At 42.2% G+C, this 21,893-nt stretch overlaps 1 protein-coding gene and 1 non-coding gene across 8 annotated transcripts in view; both read right to left on the minus strand.

The window, feature by feature from the left end:
* The window catches only part of kcnip4a (potassium voltage-gated channel interacting protein 4a), a 339,081-nt gene that overhangs the window by 20,828 nt on the left and 296,360 nt on the right, over positions 1-21,893 (minus strand). The window lies entirely within an intron of this gene.
* On the minus strand, positions 11,808-12,336 carry LOC107372577 (uncharacterized). Its single transcript, XR_011517670.1, has 3 exons — positions 12,205-12,336; positions 12,051-12,122; positions 11,808-11,908 (listed from the first exon to the last, which is right to left on the minus strand). It is a non-coding gene; the product is annotated as an uncharacterized protein (transcript).

Here is a 21,893-nt window from a genome sequence, read left to right on the forward strand (position 1 = left end):
GAACACCTGAAAACTTTGGACGAGGTGGTGACCAGACTGACATGTGCAGGATTCAAACTCAACCTGAAGAAAAGCCAGCTAGGACGCACAAAAGTTACGTTCCTAGGTTTTGAGGTGTCAGATTCAGTGGCGGTACCTTTCACATATTTACAGAACATAACACCCCCGCATGACTTACTGACGCTGGAAGGTGTAATCGGACAGCTTCAGTACATTTCCAGCAACGTCCGTGATTTTCGAAACATCATTGATCCCATAATGTCACTTAAAAAAGGTCTCAGAACCAAAGTGGGTCAGAAACTGGTGACGCACAACCGCAAACTGAGCTCACAGGAGCGTGAGACTTACCAAGCAGTGATGGTTAAAATAGGTGCTAATCTAGTGAATCTTTCAAATAGAGAGCATCATGAACCGTTAGCTGTAAGAGTGATTGTAGGACAGGATTTCACAGAGTGTTTATTTCAGAACTATGACAGCAAGAGTCTGATAACATGTAAAGGCTATAAACTCGCACCAACAGAGAGCCGTTACACGCCCAGCGAAAAGGTGCTGACCACCCTGATGAAACATAAAGATATGATGTTCGCTCTGGCCGGATCGCAAAAAATCATAATTCAATCTACTGATTATATGATTAAAGAACTTCGGAAAGATCTCCTCCCACAGGCGAGGGCCGTTTTACCCAGATGGGCAAAGTGGGAGATGTTATTGGCAAACCCGCAGATTCACGTGGAAGGAGAAACAAAACTTAAGCCTGACAGGAAAGAGGTTGTTAAACCCATAAAACCAGAGGCAGTTTACTACACTGATGGATCTAAGAAAACAGCAGATGCAGACTTCTGTAAGTGGGGGTTTGTGAGACTGCTAAAGGACAGAAAATATCAACAAGCTGGACAGACTGTCGGATCCGCTCAAACTGCAGAATTGACGGCCGTTGTCATGGCGCTTGCTGACGCGTGTAAGCTGAAGCTCAAATCAGTAAGATTGGTCACAGACTCTAAATACGTTAAAGACGGGCTGGATGATCATTTAGCATTTTGGGAAGCTAAAGATTTCCAGAAAACTGATGGAGAGAGATTGGAACACGCTGACTTGTGGACTTTAGTATCGTGTTATAAGAAAAAATTACAGATTCAGGTGACACATGTAAATAGCCATACAAATGGAAGAAGCGAAGATGAGATCGGAAACGCAGAAGTGGATGAATTAGTACAAGCTCGCGCTTTGTTTCTACCCACAGCGTTTTTACAGAACAGGAGCGCTGCAGCTGATGAAGAGCTGGTGACATTTGCGCATAAAAATTACGGACACGTAGGAGTATTACGGTTGCGTGAGATTTTCAAAAAAGAAAATATTTCTGTACCAAAGCTGAAAGAACTAACAGCACGAGTAAAAGCGACGTGTGAGTCGTGTAAAGTAAAAGGAGGGGTTCAACCCGTGATTTATGACCATCTGCCCATCATGTGTGATGTGCCGGGGGTGCATTTCAGCACGGATGTTGGTGAATGTGCCTCTAGAGGGGTGAACGGACATAAGTTCTTTTTGGTAATCAAAGATAATGGACCAGGTGATCAGAGCAAGATAATACCGCTGAAACGTGTCACAGGAAATACGGTCAGCATGGCCTTGTCTCTACACCTGCCCCTCACGTGTGAGTCACTCCGTTCGGATGGAGGACCTGAATTTAAGAATGACAAAGTTTCTTGTCTGCTTGAATCGAGAGGGATAAGACACATTTTTTCTATCCCTTACGAGTCCCACACTAACGGAATAGCAGAAAGAGCAGTTAGGACGATAAAAAATCACATCCTGACTAACCTGAGCTCCCGATGGGATACCCCGGAGGGAGTTTCAGAACTAAATGTGATCCTTAATATGACGAAACTGAAAAGAACTGAGAAAAAAACTAACCCGGAACACGTCTCTGTGTTACAGAAAGGTGAAAGAATTTGGGTCAAAAGAGGACCGGTTCGAAAAGGAGATTGCATTAAGCATAACGTAAGTGGTCCCTTCATAATAAAAGACGTAACTGGGAACGTGGTTTTAACTGACACTGGTTTGCGCGTTCACCCTCATCAAGTTATAAAATAACTCTGAAAAATAAAAGTAATTAATTGAAAAAATAAATAAATAAATAAATAAATAAATAAATAAATAAAATTTTTTTTTTTTAATTACTTGATTAAAGGTCATGGCTGGGCCAAAATCTAGTGAAGAAATGACTTGTAAGATCCCAGGTGCTACGGGCCTAATTTTGCTAACGAAGGGGGATTCTGTTAGAGATTGTAAAGTGGCTATGTTTCCGGGCTTCATAGAATCTGCAAATGCGTATCGTTACGCGCAATGGGGAGGCTTGAAGCCGGGCACATGCGTGATATGCGGATATCTGTGCACCCTAATTAAATGGTCGGGGCTCCGGGAGCAGAAGCCCACTCACCTGGAGAGAGGAACAGACTTGCATACAGGTGCGGTGGAGCTGTCTGCTCCCATTAAAATATGTTTTTGCGGGACCTGCTTGAGGAATAATCCAGGCATCATCTCCTGGCAGGTCTGTGAATGCACCCACAGAGGTGAAATCAAAGATGGGTGCTGTTTCACGAAGAATGGTGTTTTGACTACCTGCTTACCGACAAGCCAGCCAAGTATGTTTTTTGTAGGAGAGCTGCTCAGGAATCCTAGCCTGGTGAAGCCGGTTAGAGATTTATGGGTGGAAGCTTATCCATTTGTGTTCAAGCTCAAGACCAGAGAAAAAGGACTGGAAGAGCTTCAGGCTCGGTCCAAATTTGAGTCTATTAAGAGCTTGATATTAGGACAACAATTTGGTACGCTGGCTGATGCATGGGAAACAGGTACACAGATTGGGGTAACTCAAGAGAATAAAGACGACAGATGGGGAACTTATCTGTCAGGGACTCTGGACTGGCATACAGGATTGTCTGTTCAGGAGCCCCCAGGGATGCGTAAGCGTGTTACATCATACCTGGTTGAGCTGAAGAGTCTTGGACCAGGGGCGGAGCGTAAGTTCATGCCTTATCAGTTAACTTTGATAGAGGTAATAGACCTGTCGGGTCGCGTTTGCAGCTCGGCTGTTAACATAGTGACCACCCGGAGAGGAGAGGCATATTGGCCTAAGATTTATGGGACTGCTCACACTAGAATGTCTCGTAGAAGGCTGGTCCCCAATCTGACTCTACCTAACTAGAGCAGGGCGCTTTCATTTCCTGCTGATTTTTATGCTTCTGTCTTACAGATGTTATCTACGCAGAAGCATAAGAGGGAAAGCAGCAGAAAACGAAAAGTGGTCAGGTATGCAACTCCGGCGGGAGTTGACCCCAAAGTTAAAAAAAGAAATGTAAATATTCCGAAAGGAAAGGATTGGATAATAAAATGGATTAAATGGGCCTTTTTTATCCTTTTCGAATTTAGCCTCATAGGATTAAGTATAGCGATTGCATATGGGGTACATGTATATCTCCGAACGTATCATGTGTCCTCGGTGACATATAACATAACTCACGGAGGACCGCAACAATTAATAGGGAATTGGAATGTATCCAAAATTAAGCTGTTATGGCCCAAAGAAGATTTTAATGAGAATATAACCACCTGCATGATAGCAACACAGATTGGATTCAAGATTTGTAGTGTAACAGGGAACAAAACTGGCTGCCTGCGCTTGCCCTGTGGAGAAAATGGATTTGACCGGATCATGGCTACACCCTCCGTGACATCATTTTCTGCAGCAGAGCAGGAGGAGAAGAATGACACGGAGTGTGGTGAGACCGGCCCATGGGCGGAGTATATGGCAGTCTTAATGGATCAGACAGGATCCACAGAGCTTGATCGATCTTGTCAGATAATATTAAGGAAAAAGAAAATCTTAAATCAAACTTCAGGTGAAGTAGAGTTGTGGGTTTACAAATATTGCCTTAGAAATAATTTAGAATGGGGACACAACTTCACCACTTTCAAAGTGATAAAGATAGAAAGATGGTGGCCTCGTAGAATCGAATTTGGGTGTTTTCAGACCAAAGACAGTAGTTTCCCAAATTGGGATCTGAGAAGTGGTTTTTGCTCACCATTTCGAAGATCGTTAGATCAGCAAAAAGTCGACTGGTTTGATTATTTTGCATATGGCATAAATGGCACATTACGTCATGTGAGTCTGATAGTACGTGGTGTGAATGAAATTATGAGTGACAGTGTAGTGCAGGTTTCTAACAATGTAATTCAAGGAACTTCTGATTCAATGGGCATGTTGGTAAAAGGAGTGAGAGAGCACATCATTAGGCCTGTCTGGGACGCTCTGTTCTGGCCCCTCTGCGCTCTAGGATTAATGTGTGGGGTGATTATTTTAATAATCGGTATGATTTTGGCCTGTAAAAACAACAAATGGCAGTTGACAGGAAGAAAGCTGTTAGGAGAAAGGACCTGGTAGATCCAGATAAGATGGGAAGAGAGGTGTCAAGGTAGAGGGAGCATTAGCCCCCCTTCTTGTTGCTCCTGTTTAAGTGCAGGCCTCTCTGCACCGCGTGTCACTTGCTCCTTAACTGTCAGTCTGTAACTTGAAGTGAACCAATGGCTCATCAAACTCACCCTGAATCTGAGCTGATTGACGCTCTGAATCTGGAGGTATGTCAGGATTTTGTAACTATTTTATCCAGTTTGTCTTTAAGATGTTGTAGACATTTCATAACTGGTGTACACTTGTTGTGAGGATTATTGTTGTAAAACAATGCCTGCAGATAGGAATTGTAGTGTGGTTCTTCCTGCAGCTTCTGATGATCTATTTTCTCCTATAATTAAGAAGTGTTTATGCAGTAATGCAGTTACTTATTGCTTCATGGAATGAGTTATATATCTCATGTGGAACATATTTTATGTTCCTTCCAGATGGACTCGATTCGGCAGAATATCATAGAGGGATTAATCCCCTCCGCAGGTCCATCAACTGTTTTCTCTCTGAATGGCGCATACTATTTGTGCACCGTGAATCGCGGGAGGGATGGATTGCCTCAGACTAAGACAATCGGGCTCCAGTGTGAACATGCTACGATGAATAAACGCTGCGTGTCTTGCAGGTTTATTCAGTACATCCAGACCAAATGGAAAAGGGATTCAAGCGGGAGACTGATCAGGAAGACGACATACTAATGTTGTCCTCCCCGGGAGTAGATGCCCTGCTTGAGCAGGCCCACGACGAGGAGCTGACAACGGCGCCCTCATCTGACGTGGCTGAAGAGGTTGTATCAGTAATGACGGCAGCTTCGACATGCGTCCCGTGTCCTGATGTGATACGTGAAATCCCTACGGTCTGTCTAAGTAGTGAGCCAGCAGGCATTCCTTCCCCTGTCCGAATTGCACCTGGGAGAGAAATGAGATGGAGGATTAAATCCCAGAAGGGGTGTTACTTTGTTTGTCAAGGCAAGATTATAGATTGCTTTCAGTTTATGAATATTTTGTCTGTAAAGACTGGATGGTTCGGCCCAGAAGTCTGTGACTCTTTTGGGACCGCACCTTTGTTGGATACGAAAAATCATGTTTTGGTTTTCAGCGCCAGCTTCCCACCTCAAATGATGGGATCGCTTCCGCGTGGAGAGGCTCCGGTGATGGATTTATCTTTATTCTTTCTGGGCGAAGATCCCACAGATGGGAGAAAGCAGTTTAAAGGTTATGTAACAACCCGCAAAGGGACCTTGTGCTTACCCGTAGCTGATGATGGCATTATGATGAGAATGAGGGTTGATGTGGAGGCCACAGTTAGGTGTCTGAGTGTTCAGCCGTTCCTGAGTGAGATGGATGCTAGATTTATGAAAGCTTGCATTGCTGCTCTATCTTTTTATGGTCCTTTGCCTCAGTTCGTCCTCATGGGGGATGTTGCAAGCCCGAGCAACCAGTCAAGGCTTAGAAACAGTGGTCAGAGACAAGGGTCACACAAGGGTCAAGAGGACAGGAGTTCAGGACTTGCTGGTGAGGACAGAACTAGGCAAAGGGTCAAAAGACACGCTGGCTTCTGTGGATCCACCCATGGACACACCCCTGGGCCCGCCCCTAACTCCACCTCTGGCGGGAAAAGAAGGAATGGCATGGAGTGAGGAGAAGCCCAGCTGGACCCAGGAGCTCTCAGGAATGCTGAAAGAAGATCTACAATTTGCTACCAATATGAAGATTTATGACCTGTGCTCTCATTCCAGGAGTGCAGAATGTAACTTTTGTGCCCTCATGTGAATACTGCATGTAGTGAAATGATACTAAATGTCTTATGTAGAGCTAAAAAAGTGTATCTGGTAGATGACCCCTTGACCTAAACTGTCAGGAGAGAATGACTTGTGACTCTTGCATTGTTTAGAGCAGTCTCAGAAATGATATAAAAGGATGCAGCTCAGATCGAGCAGAGAGTGCTTCAGGCTTCGTTCTTGGGGAGATTCTGAGAAGACAAGAGCTGGTGTAAACTGACTCTTATTTAATCATTTTGAACTAATTCCTCCGTGGGGGATAGTAGTTGTTTTTTACTTTACCCATTTTTGTATTTTGATTTTGTAATAAACCTTTTTTGAAAAAGAAACATAATCCTGATTCTTTCAGGTTTTCTCTAAAGCTTCACGTTTGGAGCCCTGGCCATAAATTGCACAGAGTTAAGCATGTCGAAGATCGGTCTCTGAATTATCAGGACTTACTTTACAGTTTATAACAGAATAATATAAAGAAACCTTAAGATAAGAGAAGTTTTAACTTCTCCCTCCTTGCGGGTAACGAGTTGTCTTAAGGGCGATAAAAGCAAAATATTCGAGGTTATTTTGGCTCTGATTGCAGGTTGAAAAAGTCTCTAATCAGCTGGAAGGTTGGATTAATAAATAAATTGATAAACTTATGATAGCCTGATCAACTAGCATAAATCATTTTATAGTTACCAACCTCCCACATAAGCTGTTAGAGGCGCAATTAATTCCGGGTAGCCCAAACAATTGCTGAGAGGCTTGGCTTGCCTCCAGACTTCTCTCTAGTATCTTAACCAAAAGGTAACGAGTTTAAAAGAAGTGTAGCACTCTGGGGCTGGCTATTCGTGCAAGTCATTTCACCTTTAAAATAAAAGACAAGATTCTAATTAGGTAGTCCAAACCCGGATCTAGTACGATTATACTCGTCGATACACCCCCGAACCCTGATGGATGCACCGTCTCATAAGTTCTAACGGAACTGGGTTTTAAAGGAACCGGTAAATGGGACGGGCACGCGACACTACTACAACAGTAAACCACAACAGCCTCACAACAGAAGATATTTGTAAGTTCAAAATAATTGTTGATCTATCATATTCTCAATATGGGCATTGCGATGACCCTACAAAGAGTTAGTTCTTAATCCTGTGTGTAGGAGAATGCTTGAACACAACGGTAATGGGGATAACTAAAACCCTTTCTCTCTTTCAGTAGAGCTCACATTCATTGGTCCACCATCAGGAGAACGTATTACAACACTATGCCTTGCTAAGCTGCTCTCTGCTGTTTGCTGTTTAGTGAAGATCACATTCTGTACACAAGGCAGAAGTCTGTCAGGAAAACATTTTATGGAAGGCTGCGGCAGAAATAGAACCTTTATGGAATTGTTAGGTTTGAAAGAGGATTACAGTGCATTACAGCAAAAATAAGAAAATCAGTTCTTGAGCCGATCCTCAAAATAGGACGTGAAATAATAACAAAACAGGCACAGAAGTTGTTTCTCTGAAAATGGCTGATAACTTACATAATGCAAAATTACATTTTTGAGCTTTTGACCATGATATATTGTTATTTCAATGTCTTTGATACGACCCAACTGTGCATTTGAACCCACGTCTCCCAGTCTTAGGGCAGACACACCATACCACTTGGCAACTGCTATGTGCACCGGTCATTGGTCAGAAAGGTGTAAAATTGCTAGTTATAGAACCTTTGATGTTGAGTTTTGTCGAGCACATTTTTTACTTTAAATTCTGGACTGAAACTATCATTAAGACCAAGTTCACTAAGTTCTTCAACACATCTGCAGGGGTCTCTAGTATCACTTAATGCCTAGTGAGTTGATCTTGTGAAAAAAAATCTCTTGTGCATCTGTCTCAGGAAGTAGAAATTAGCCACAGCAGAGATGAGGTGAAGACGGTCGGCTTTGGAATCTTATTTCCATCTCTCCTCTGATTGGTTACCAGCAACATGACTCTACCACTGACTCTGTTTGCTCTGAAACTTTGTTGTTTTATCTTCACAAATAACACAAGTCTGGAGGAGTTCTGCTGTGTGGTGGAGTTGCTAATGCTAACAGCTCGCTTCTAATAGCTGAGACGTTCTCTGCTGTTTCCTGGACACTAAACCAACAACAGTCTTCCCTGTCATGAGTCAAGATGGGTGAGTCCATGAATGTTAAGCGACAGTGTGACGCGTTACGTCACAGGCTTTTCTAATCCGAGCGTTTCCCCATTTATTTTCTATTGGCGGCTAATACAGCGAATTGGGGTAGAAGACTATTTTCAAATTGAGCCTGCATGTCAAACTCTGAGTGACTGATCATATTTCCAAAAGAACAAGTAAAAAATGGTCTGTCAGTGAACTTGGCTTTTAATAAAATGAATCCATTCCAAGAGCAACAAAACTACAGCATCCTTCATTATCGTACCAGGAAAGGACATTTATTTCTGTTATTTATTGGCCCTTCTTTTAATTAGCACTTTGTTTATGCCCTACAATGGTGCAGAAGATTGGCTCTCAACAGCCAAATGTCACATAATTAAACATTTACAGAGATGGGGGGGGGGGGGGTCACTTTAGTTACAAACTCGAGGGAAAACTTAAGATCCACAGTCAAGGTGCTTCTTACATTGAGTCTAACAGCAATGGCAGAATTCATCAGCCATATCATCTCTCTTTATTCTCATGACGACAGCTGAGAGAAGTGAGCCTGGATGTCATCTAGTTCCAACAGAGTTCCTCCAAATTCACTTTAAAGTTGAAAGAAACAACTACACAAAGACAAATGCTTCCACTCTGATGCTGTGAAAACTAAACGTTTGAAACTCATACATGTTTTTTATTTAAAACTTGATTATTTAAAGGCATTTGCAGCAGTGGCGGATCTAGGATTTTTCTGAGGGTGGGGCCATCAAGGGGCCACAATATTTATAGGGGGGCCACGTACAGTCCAACATACTTGCATACTATTCCCAGTTTTGTATGGTAGATACAGTTTACCACCCACACCATGTTGAAAAACATTAATGCAATTGTACATTAATTTTTACTGTACATAGACAAAATACAACCACACACAGCATTTGAGAAATTTTAGCATTCAATTTATTTTGCTAAGGCACAAATATAAGATTAAAATATGTTTGTGTGTGGAAAAAAACACCAGAAGAATATCTTGGTAGGTCAAAGGAGGAAAGTGAACAGGACACCAAGAAATGACTGTAATCTATTTAAAAACTGAACATACTGGTCTCCATGACACATTAAACAGACATGCAACAATGACATGGAATCAGTTTGAAAAAGCTGAGCATGTTTTACTTTATTGCCCAAAATAAAAAGTTGAAAGAATTATTGTCAATCACCAATGACTTCTGAACAGTGACTTATTATGGTCATTACCAAACCTCCTTGGCATAAAGCAGATGAGTCCTGATCTCATTACGCCCTTAACTCATTTAGTTTAAAACATCTCTGTAACAAACATGCAGTTTCATGTGGTTGTCTACTGTACATCCTACTCTTCTAAAAGAGCATTATTCTTCGGTTTTTGTGATGAGAACTAAAAAGTCTCACAAATTCATTCATGTCTAATGCTTTTGCTCGTCTGGACTCAATACTCAACACCCCAAGATGACTCAAGCGCTCATCTGTCATTGTTGTTCGCAAATGATTTTTAATCAAACTTAGTGCCGAAAAGCTGCGCTCACATGAAGCACTGCTCACCGGAATTACAATGGCTATTTTTGCAAGCCTAAATAATTCAAGAAACAGCTCCTTGAATGGTTCTAGGAATACTACAAATTCTAGAAGTGTAGTAAACCTCTGCATCCCACTTTTTTCTTTACAATCCAACAGTCTCTTTATCTGTTGAAGCTCACTGGCCAGGTAATCAACATTTGAATCAAAAAACTTGGCAAAGGAAAAAAGAGCATCTTCTTGCAAAAAGGTGATGCTCTGAGGATGAAGTGCTTGGATTCCCTTCATAATTGTGCAGTTGCGCTTAGAGAAACGTCGTTGAAGTTCACCTGTCATTGAATCCAAAACTGGATAGAAAATGTGTCTTTTAAAGTTTTCCCTGTCATTTTTATCAACTCTACGCTCACCAGTTGATGTGGTAAGTATGTAATCATGTAGCCGCCTATTTGTCTTAGGCTGCCTCTTCTCAGTCTTTTCCCAACTTTGATCACACTTTACAGCCATTTCCTCCACCTCCCTCCATACAACCTCAAAAAAGGCCTCACTCCTGTATTTCTGCAACATGTCAAGTAAGGAATCCACAAGACTGACTGCTGCTGAGAGGTCCAGTGAGGGCGACTGTAGCATGTCTGACAAAAACTTGGACTGACCCAGGACTTTTTTGAACATAACCAAGAGTCCAATAAAGTCAAGATCAATTTGGGCCAGTAAGCCACGAGCATCTACTGCCCGATCACCTTGACTTTCCAGCCCAATTTCTTGCAGTAAACGGCACACTGCTGGGAGTCTGTCAAGCAGGTTGTGACAGGCGGCGTACCTGCAAGCCCACCTAGTGTCACTTAGCTTTGGAAGTTCACGAGGTGGACCGTCATACATTTCTCTCTGAATGCTATGCCATTTTGTGTGCACATATGATCCAGACAAAAAACTATGTAGTTTCTGAAGAAGTGAGAAAAAACAGTCAGCCTCAGAAACGGATTTCACACTATCAACAATCACAAGGTTCAAACAATGAGCATTACAATGCACATAAAATGCATATTTGGCTACTTCCTGAATCCTTGTACACACACCTGAGTGCTTGCCACTCATGACAGCAGCACCATCGTATCCCTGGCCAACCAGGTTGTTGCGGTATTCTAGTCCATGTTTTTCAAGGCATTTTATGATCAAGTCAGTGAGCCCTGCTGCATCTAGGCCGTCAGCTTTCATGAAGTCAATAAAGCTCTCATGTATGACCCCTCTGTAATAATATCTGATGACCAGTGACACTTGCTCTTTTTTCTGAAGGTCTTTGGTTTCATCTGCTATTATACTGAACACCTCACTCTGTTTAACTTCCCTTACTATTTCCTCTTGAACCATTCCTGCCAGGCATTCCAACATTTCATTTTGAATGGTTTTGCTGGTATATTTGGCATTAGCATGAGCTTTCATGCGCTTCTCTAGAAACGAATCATGCTTAGCTATTTCTTCTAAAATAGCCAAAAAGTTACCTCGGTTACCCGAGTCCTCAGATTCTCTGTGACCCCTCTGGGAAATGTTCTGTGTGGCAGTTAAAAGCAGGACTTCTGCAATAGTTTTAATATATGTCTGATTCTCCTTAATTTTCTTTTCTCTCTCTGTGTTAAAAGACTCTGTCATGCATGATTTTGTTTGAGTGGTCATTTCATGCTGTTTCCATGCAAACATAGCATTTTGGTGGTGGTCTGATTTAGAGTGGTCTTTAAAGCCACCTTCTTTACACAAAGCTTTCTTCCAGTTGGAGAAACCACTTTCTGTTCTGAATACAGAAGACAGGGCATTTGGAAGGGAGAAATGGCGGCAGGCATAACAAAATACAGAGTCTCTTCTGATGGAGTACTCCAACCACGTGTATTCTCTGTACCATGACTCGTTGAATGCCCTCTTGCGGTTGCCATGTTGCGTCTTGGGGAAAACCTTAAGGAGAGGCTGCACAGGACCCTCTGCTCTGGACTGGGAAATGTCTGGTGGGAAGTAAATGAAATAAGTCTGAGTCAATTGCTTATATCTCTCAACCTTTAACATTCATGGCATTCAGAATCTGCAAGTGATTGACTGCAAAATTCAATTAAATTTTAAAGAGCCTTTACAAAATGAGAAGCATACCACCAGGTCCTACTGGAACAGAACACTGTTCCGATGTCTGCGCAGGACTCTGTGCATCACACTGGAAGATGTCTGAAAACAGCAAATGAAAAATGATCTAACATAAGCCGAATACATACACAAGCATTTATTACTTTCTAAGATCAATGTTTACCATTTGATCCCGCAGGATTAGCAGTGATTGATGGTGACTCTGGTGGCCCAGCAGGATGGAAGGTTAAGTCATTAATTTTACTCTGGTTGTCCGAATTGGAGAGAGTCTTGTCCCAGTTTGCAGCTAAAACACAAATATATGTCAAACTCCAGCGAAATCCAGCCAAAACTTTGTTTTCTATGAGACCACATTTTTATTTATTTGAAATTGAAGACTTGAAAGATTGGACTATAAAGATGAGTTGTGGTAGATGTAGACAAAGGAACCAATACAATTTAAATCCATTATGTTAATGTTATAGTAAATCACATCACCATGAAGCGGAAGAATTCAGTAAACATATGTGCCATTAGTACAAGATAACAACATAATTTAACAAATTTGAGATAATGGTGATTTTTTTATTTTTACCTAGAATAATGGCAGGAAAAACTGGACTAACAAAGGAATATCCAAAACACAAAATCTCTTTGGAAAACTTAACCTTGACCTTAATTAATCAACCAATTAGAAAATTCAGTGTTTCAAACAAGGACTTTTCCCACACATTTTACAATACATTAAAATGTCACAGTTTAGGGAAACCTTGAAGGAATTGTGGGAAAGGAAACTTAACTGCAACATTCCTGATGATGAATGGAAAGATGCTTTGAGAAATGTAAAGTCATTTACTAAAGGGAAGCAATTTTGCCACTAATGATTAGTCACAATTAACAACTTCTATCAATTTAAACAATAATCCTTTATTTTTGGTACTTGGAATAACTGACCCAATTATTACTGATAAATATAAAAAGCTCAATGCAAATTTTCTGTGCAAGAAAATGACTCCACACATTAATTTGATCAGCTCCAAGATCAAATGGGAAAAGGATATCCTCAATTATAAGCAGAACACACTGGGCAGCATTAGGTCGTTTATAAGTGGTCAGTCCGTCCTGCTGGATAATGTGGTGCAATCATGATCTTTTTACAAAAGATTATGCGATGGCGGTGAAAAGGGGGCTTGGGGGCGGTCTCTGCGCTGCCACGGACTTCAGTTTATCTTGGACATAACTTGCTTTTTATTGCATCAAAGCCACTCATTAAGCTTTTTTAACAAGCCGCTCCAGAAGATGTCTGTCCCCGTGCAGTCTCTGGTGATCTGAGCTTCAACTCTTACGGAGAGGCTCCCCGGCCATCATCTCAGCTGATTCTGTTTAGAAAAGCCAAACTTACGGCCCATGTTTACTTTCATTTTCAATATAGTTGCCGGCCGGAGCTCGGCAGTAACTGCCCACGTGATCATGATACCCCCTTCTGTTGCGCCAAGTTGTAATATGCATTCACAAGTCCGGCGTTGCGGTGATATTAGTATCAACCGTGGCAGCACGAATGCCACAAAATGCCCGCAACACCATGCCGCCACGGTGCGTTTACACGTACGCTGATTTCCCGGCATGGTGTGTCCTAAAAGAGGCTGTCTCTCGTGTTTATCTGACATGACTGTTGCACAATAAAGATTATATTCTTTCTGACCTGATAAAGGGGGAATGCCTTGCCCTGTTCCAGCCTCTGGTCCACTGCCTCCTGCTGCTCTCTCTCGGATTTCTCCAAGCTCGTTTTCACCAGCTGACACACTCACTCTCTTTGGAAAATACTGCAGAATTCCCGCCTGTATCTGACCCTTTCTTTTCATGTTCTCTATTACAGTGCCAACTATTAACACACAAAATGCAGATTACAAAAGAAGTACATGGATTAGCAAGGGCTAACGTTTTTTCCACAAGCCTTTAACATTACTGTTAACTAATGTCGGCATTGCTTTCCATTTGACTTATTGTCAGAAATGACTTACATAGCAACTGTGAGTAAATAGTGATTCATGACTTACCAAAAGACTCCTCATAACATGAACTCTCTTCAGATGTCGGTTGAAAGTTCTCCCTCCTTGGAATCTTTCAAATCTTCTTCTGTTAGATTTCACACACTATTTTGCTCCTTAGCGCCACGCGGCCACTAGTGTTTGGACTCGGAATTGCATCCACCTATAATCTCATCACCGCACAAAGGAAAAATGAGTGACAGGACAGGGGCACTACAGGGGCCAATCAGATTTCAGCAGGGGCCAGTGCCCCTGTGGCCCCGCCCCTAGAACCGCCAATGATTTGCAGCATGATAATGAATAATTGAATAAATTCCCTTTGACCTGCATTGTTTTTATTTTCCAGATAATTCTCTTGAGCCGGTGTGGGTGATCAGAACATTTATTGATTTGAGATGCTTGAAAAACTGGATGAATCCTGATCAGAAAATTGCAAATACTTTCTGTGAAACACAGATCTGGTCAAGCAATTAAATCAGCACCTATGAAGCAGGCACCATCATAGAGACATTGAGTGGGATAATGCTGTAAACAAAGGCATTGTGACCAACCAAGTATGAGATCTTAATCTCATACTTGAATCGGAGACCTCTGGATGTGAATTGAGGACATCTTGTGGATTTAGTAAGACGCAAGGACATTATTGTGTTGCTTCTCGCCGTTCCATGATGAGAAATTATGAAACAATAAGTCCTATCCAACTGGTAAGGTCAGAAGCAGAGGTCTTGTTTTGGTCTCCATTAAACGCACTTCTGGTTTTAAGACCAAAAGTCTACGCCTAAACGACTGCCTCATAAAATCTGTTGTCAAGACAAATGACCCAGCAGAGCCACCTGCATAACAGGGGGTTTGATTGGCTTTGAATCCCTGGACAACAAGGACAAAAGGCCAAAATTCAAATGATGGGAAACCAGCCAGCTTCTGTTAGTCAGCTGTCCCTAAATGCTCTTCTTCTTGCCGCCAATGTCACCTGTACAGAGCAAGACAAAGATGTGCTATTAAAGTTTAACCTGCAATAAAAACATCCAGTCGGTCTAATCTAAGAGCTATCAATCACTTTTTATGTCAGAAATAAATGTGCCATCTGTTCCCAGAGTAGAGGTAAGTACTGATCATCCTACAAAGGTAGAGATGTTAAGGAAAGTATAAATGCATATTTTAAAACGTCCAAGTGAAGATACATCTGAAACCATACACAGAAATAGAAAAATCTTGCATTTCACTCTTCTGTGTTAATTTAGTGATTGATTGTGCATTATTTGTCTGGAGGTGATCAGACACTAAGGACCCCATCCAAATGAACTGGTTAGCCTGACAAATGTCTCATTACCTAAATGCTGTCTGGTGCTTTAAATAGTCTCTCTGGTGTAAATGTTTATATTTTCCTGCTGACACCTTTGACTGTGTGGTAGAACTGTGTTATGGTATATTATTACATCACTATGCCGTCATTTTTGTGATGGGAGTTTGTAAAGTCAAGAGGAGACTTTATCAATCAATCAATCAAACTTTATTTGTATAGCACTTTTCATATACAAAAAATACAGCTCAAAGTGCTTTATGGGTTAAAACCACCCCATTTAACCCATAATCCCATCATTTCCCCAAAAATATAAAAACAATTATGACAGTTGCACCCCCCTCAAAATCCCACAACCCATTTCCTAAGGAACGCAAACACACACATACACACGAACAACAAATACACACACACACACACACACACACACACACACACACACACACACACACACACAAAAAACGTAAAATAAATAAATAAATAACAAATAAGTAAACACTAGGCCGAGTTCAGATGAGTTAGGTAACGAATGATACGCCATCAGGTGAGCCATCTGCCTCGGTAGTAGTCGATCAGCAGCAAAGGCACCAGCCCAGGGCTCCCAGGGAGGTAGGGCAAAAAAAAACCACCACCGCCTAAGCACTCCCCGAGGAATGCAAGTTTATGGAGACTTGTCCGGTGTAAAGGACAGTAAAGTAGTTTCTTCTCTAAGAAAAACATAAGTGACAGAATGATGTTCTGCTAAAGTTTCTACTGCTGAGGACTGGGGACATTTTCTCAGATGAATGCCCTTTGTGATTGTTTTGGGCATCTTGATAAATAATTGTCTGGAGAAGAAAAGGTGAGAAATACCATCAGCCTTGTGCCCTGCTAATCGTAGAGCATCTTGAGACCAATAACGTGTGTGGTTGGTTCTCAGCCAAGGGAGTGGACGTACTCACTGTTTAGCATCAGAGCTCAGCCATGAATAAAAAAATGGTACCTAAACATCCTCCCAGAGGAACTCCTCCCAACCATCCAAGAACTGTTTGGCGATGATCAACGTCTTAAGCTGTTTTTACAAAACAATGCTGTCAATTTGCCACATCACCGTGGCAGCATCAGAGAGCCTTAGGCCATATATAAGTGGTCATACCGTGGCAGTAATGTGGTGAAATCAAAAAGATTATGTGATGGCAGCATAAAGGCGGCATGGGGGTGGTCTCTGCGATGCCGCAGACTTCCGTTTATCTTGGACATAACTTGCTTTTTATTGCGATCGAAGCCGCGATTGTTACATTTTTTTTTAACAAGCTGCTCCTAAAGGTGTCTGTTCTCTACAGTCCCTGTGCCGTCTCTGGTGATCTGAGCTTCAACTCTAACGGACAGAAGCTCGTAGAGTGCTGCAACTCTCCAGTTTGCTGTCTCAGCTGATTTTGTTCAAACAGGAAAATTTAAGGCCCATTTTTATCTTTATTTTCAATATAGTTGCCAGCTGGAGCTCGGCAGTAACTCCCCACGTGATCATGATACCTCCCTTTGTTGCGCAAGGTGCAATCTCTGTTTATAATTCGGTCAATTACCGCAATATTACTACCAAGCGAGGTGGAACGAATGCCACAAAATTTGTGCAAGGCCATGCTGGCATGACACTTTTATAAGTCACACTGTTGTGGCAATATTACACCCATTTGCCGGAACGGTGTGTCTTGTGAAAAGGGCTTTTTACTAGGGCTGGGACTTGAGAAAATTTTTTTAATCTAATTACTTACAGGCTTTGTAATTAATTAATCTAAATTAATCGCATTTTAATCGTTCAGGAAAATGTGCTCTCAAAGTAAAACTTTTAATTAAAATTATGAGACAGAGAATCAAACATTAGACATGGTTATTACTGTAAACTAAAGCTTTTAATAAAAAATGCATTTTAATTATTCAAATGTCACTGTGTGATATGAAACAAAACCCAAATCAACAAAAAATCATAATTACAAATAAAAAACACCTGCAAAGGGTTCCTGAGCCTTTAAATAGTCTCTCTGTCTAGTTGAATTACTGAAATAAATTTGACTTTGCAACAGATTCTAATTTTTCAAGTTTCACTTGTTTGTATAATTGGGAGTTTTTATTAGCATTTCTACTCATAATGTAGTAAAAACACACATTTAAATAATAATCCTTGAAATGACAGTAGACAGTAAACGTTTGTCTGACTACTTTCATAAACTACTGTTAGGGCAAAGAATTATTCTGTCTGGTGCTTTCAGCGCTGCACAGATGTTACGTAAATGTTAAAAATATAACTTACCGCAACTTTTGTAAAGTTTCCGGTGCCACCGGGCAGCCGCAGTAGAGACGATCTCTGAAAAATGTCCGCGACACAGACTCCGTTGTTGTCTGGAAGTTTTTTTTTCTAAGTTAAGAAAAGAGGCGGACGTGTTTCCTAAATCCTGCATCAGTCCAAGCAAGGCAACTTCTCTCTGTTTTTATTCCATTTTAGTAGCCATTAGCACTGTGCATTGTTGTGTGCGTCAGTGATATTCGGTCTACGAAGAAATCATACAATGACAAAGGTTCCGCCGTACTTGAAATGCAAGCTGCGATTAAATGCATTTATATTTTTTAAACGCGTTATTGTTTTTCTAATTAATTAATCGTAATTAATGCGTTAAAGTCCCGGCCCTACTTTTTACAGCTTGTTGGGTCACCGGGCCACAAGGCTACAATGATTCAGGAAATAAAGCAAAATTTTGTGTCATGGTCCGTGGTGAGCCGCCAGCCTGTAACCCTGTTTTCTCCTCTGAGCATTGTTTTCACAGGTGGGCGTGTCTGAGAGCTCCCAGATGCAGCTGATTTCACCATCAAGGCCCAGGGGATTTAAGGAGCAGTGTGAAGCTTCACCACGCCGGATGATTACTCTGTTTGGGTAGCTCTAGCCTCCAATCTGATTGTTGATATTTGTATTCTGTTCTTGTTAACCTGCCGCCTGAAAGAATCCTTAATGTCCTTCCCTGCTCTCCTCCAGGTTCCTCTTCACCTCTCATCTCCTCCAGAACAAACCCAGATCTCAGCCTACCTGACCACACTGCTTCATCCCCTGGCCGCCCGCTCTCAGCCGCTCATCTACCAACATCCATTCCTGCTCCTATTCCTCTGAACTAACCAATTCCCTCACCTTTGGATCTCCTCAGCTCACCTGGACCTGACAACCCTCCCTGTACATTTACCACTGCCAACAAACAGTAAGCCCAGCCTCCAGATAAATATCCATTAATTCCACCTCATATTCACTCTGTCTCCCTCCTCAGAATCTCCTCCTGGAATCCTGCTGCCAGTTCTGCATCCCGTCGGTTCCCGTCTCTCCCGCTGCTCCTTATTTAGCAATAAAAACCTTTTTACTTACCTTCCTGCTCTCCGTGTTGTGATTCTGCATGTCATGGGTCAAGAAACTGCCACCCATCATGACATTTTGGGCCTATCGTGAAATCCCACTGTGAAGTTAAACATCTTTTTGACATACTGTGTTTATTGATTAATTAAGAATGGGCTACCATCAGTCAGCATTCCCACTGCGCAAAAATCTAGTTTGGACGTCCTACAGACATGGTATGGCCCGATGGACTCAATATAGACATGATCTGCACGTCCATGCAGATGCGCATTAGGATGGGGGGCAGGGGGATCTGTCCCCCCAGATTCGGATCGACCCCAATCCGTCCCCCAACTAAGGCCAGAAAGAAAACAAAATCGGAGGTTAAGCACTTGAAGCTCCTTTTTCCAATTACACTGAATGCAGCATGACGTAAACAAACACCAACTCCAGAGGCGCCAAAGTGGTTGCTGCTAGGATGCAGGATGAAGCGAAAAGGCAAACAACGATTACTGCGTATTTAAAAAAGACCAACAGTGTAAGTAGGCGGGACCGATCGGTCTGTTTATGCATGTTGGTTCTAGTTTCAGTACATTGTTGTCAGTGTTGGGACTTACTCATTACAAGTGCCAAAGCCTCATTGCTGACTTTAACAAGGCTCATCTACAAATATGATCCCTCATGAAGTTACTACTTTACACCAGAAGATAATGGAGATGTGGAACCTTCAGGCTGAGCAATGCTTTGGAGGTTTTAGGGTTTGAAAAATGCCTCCCGCCGAGAGGCTCCCAGTCGGGGAGAGGAGGAGATGCGCGCAGCATGAAGAGCGCAAATATTAGATAAAACGCACAATTGCCAGCAGGTCTGGTCTTTGTTGACTGATCACTTTGTCTGGTAATGACTGACTCCGATTATGAAGCAGAATATTGCCTCTGATGAAGAAATTCACTCATCCAGCCGGGACGATTGACGCTGCTGCAGCATCAGACAGCTGGTGCTGCACGAGAGGTGTGTGGAGTTTACAAGCTCCAAACGTTGGGTTTGATGTTTGATTAAACTTCTCTGGGACGTGATGGATGTGGAAATGATGGTTAAAAACACAGCTAACGTGATAAACGTAGCGACAACGTAAAAAAAAAGCCGTAAAAAAGAGGCAGATGCCAATGCACTATATATGGAAGTCAAAGTGTGCCACATAATTATTATAAAAAGGGTAAAATATTAAATTTTAAAAGAGCTTTATATACTTATATATAAATTAAAACTTTCCAAATATAATGAAAATTTCTAAATAACATAACAATACGAAGGAACATCTGTTGGTCAGGCTGAAAAGTTTGGGAACCACTGCTCTAAGAGATAAGTGATTAGGGTTGGGCATAGACCATTGATTGGAACCGGTTCCAACATTTAGTTTTTCCCGGAATCATTCAAAGTTTTTAATTTTGATTCCTAGTTTCGATTCCTAGAATGCCGACGGAAGAAGAATCTGTGGCCGATCTCCGTGAAAAATAAACGTGATCTGCAAATTGTGATCAACACTTCTCAGAGCTGATCACACCAGCTGTCTATGTGCAGCACCGAGTCCCCCCTCCCCCACCCAGATACAAACAAACGTGTCTGCCAAACTTTTACTCTGTAATGTAAACTTTAACTCCTGCAGCATAGAGGAAAGTTGTTAAAAGATGCCAACACGGTGGATTTAACAGAAGCTTTAAAGAACAAACTCTGTACGGTGTGAGGTGAGTTTGTCTCACTGCAGAAATAAAAACACTTGGAGTGTCAGCAGTCAGACGCAGACGCTCACCAACACTCGTGTGTGTGTGTGTGTGTGTGCGTGTGTGTGTGTGTGTGTGTGTGTGTGTGTGTGTGTGTGTGTGTGTGTGTGTGTGTGTGTGTGTGTGTGTCAGAAGAATAATTAAAGTCATCATGCTAGAGCAGCTTTTTCTGTGGTGGACCACACCAGCTTCTGCCACAACAAATAATTATAATAATAATAATAAATCACACAGAACGTTGTGAACATTTTAATTTCCTTTCTGAAATATTTCTGTTGAGAGTTTTAATGTTTAAAATCTGTTAGATTGTTACCGACAGCAGCTACATTTAAGTTTCACTTTCTGTTCTGACTGAAGCTGCTGCAGCATGGAGGTGTAGTTCTCAGTCATCCTGGACATGATCATCCTGAGAGTTTTAGCTGAAAACAGCTGGACGTTTCTGGACATGTTGGAGACATTTAGCCTCTCATCCCAGAGGCTTCTTCCAGACTTTGGTTGTGGTCAGAAACAAACACACTGGTTGTGCTGCAATCCATTTTAGCACGACTCTACAAGGGAGTTCCACTGCTTCCCCCCCAATGGTCTCATTCTGCCGCAACCTCCAACACCCAACAACTTCTCCTCTCTTGTTGCCTCCACTCTTCCATCTCCCAGCACATTCTCTGCTTATGAAGTGAATGATGCCACCGAGTAACTCTGCTCCACACTCTGCTCTTGTCTTAACAACTTGTGCCCTTTAGCCACTAGACCTGCTAGATCCTCTCAGTCGCACCCTTGGCTAAATGATACCCTGCGGTCTCTACGCACCAATCTTAGAGCCGCGGAACGGAAATGGCGCAAAACAAAAGATGCTGGTGATCAATTGAAATTTCATGAATTACTGTCCTCATTCTCTGCCAGCATCACTGATGCAAAGAAAGCTTTCTACACTGACAAAATTCTCAGCTCTACTGACTCTCAGAAACTATTTTCGACATTCAAGACTCGGCTCAACCCTCCGTCGCCACCTCCTACCAACAATCTATCAGCTGACACCTTTACCTCATTCTTCACTGACAAAGTGGCAGCTATAAGCAAACAGTTTACTCAACTGGCCACTCCTGAATATTCACTACCACAAACTCCTTCTAGCCCAACCATCTCAGGCCCTACTGCTTCATTTTCCTCTTTTTCCCCTCTCACTGAGAACTGTGTGTCCAAGCTTCTCACGTGCAGCTGCCCTACTACATGTCCACTGGACCCCATTCTGACTAAAGCCCCATTCCCACCTGTACCGGGTCGGCCCGGGCCGGGTAGCCCCAGTCGGCCCCAGCCTGGCCCGGTTGATTCCACACATCCTTGCCTTAAGCCCATGTGGGCTGATTCTACCCACCAATCAGAGGCTTGCTCTAATGGAAG

The sequence above is a fragment of the Nothobranchius furzeri genome, chromosome 2, assembly GCF_043380555.1.
Source record: "Nothobranchius furzeri strain GRZ-AD chromosome 2, NfurGRZ-RIMD1, whole genome shotgun sequence".
NCBI classification, from domain to species: Eukaryota; Metazoa; Chordata; class Actinopteri; order Cyprinodontiformes; family Nothobranchiidae; genus Nothobranchius; species Nothobranchius furzeri.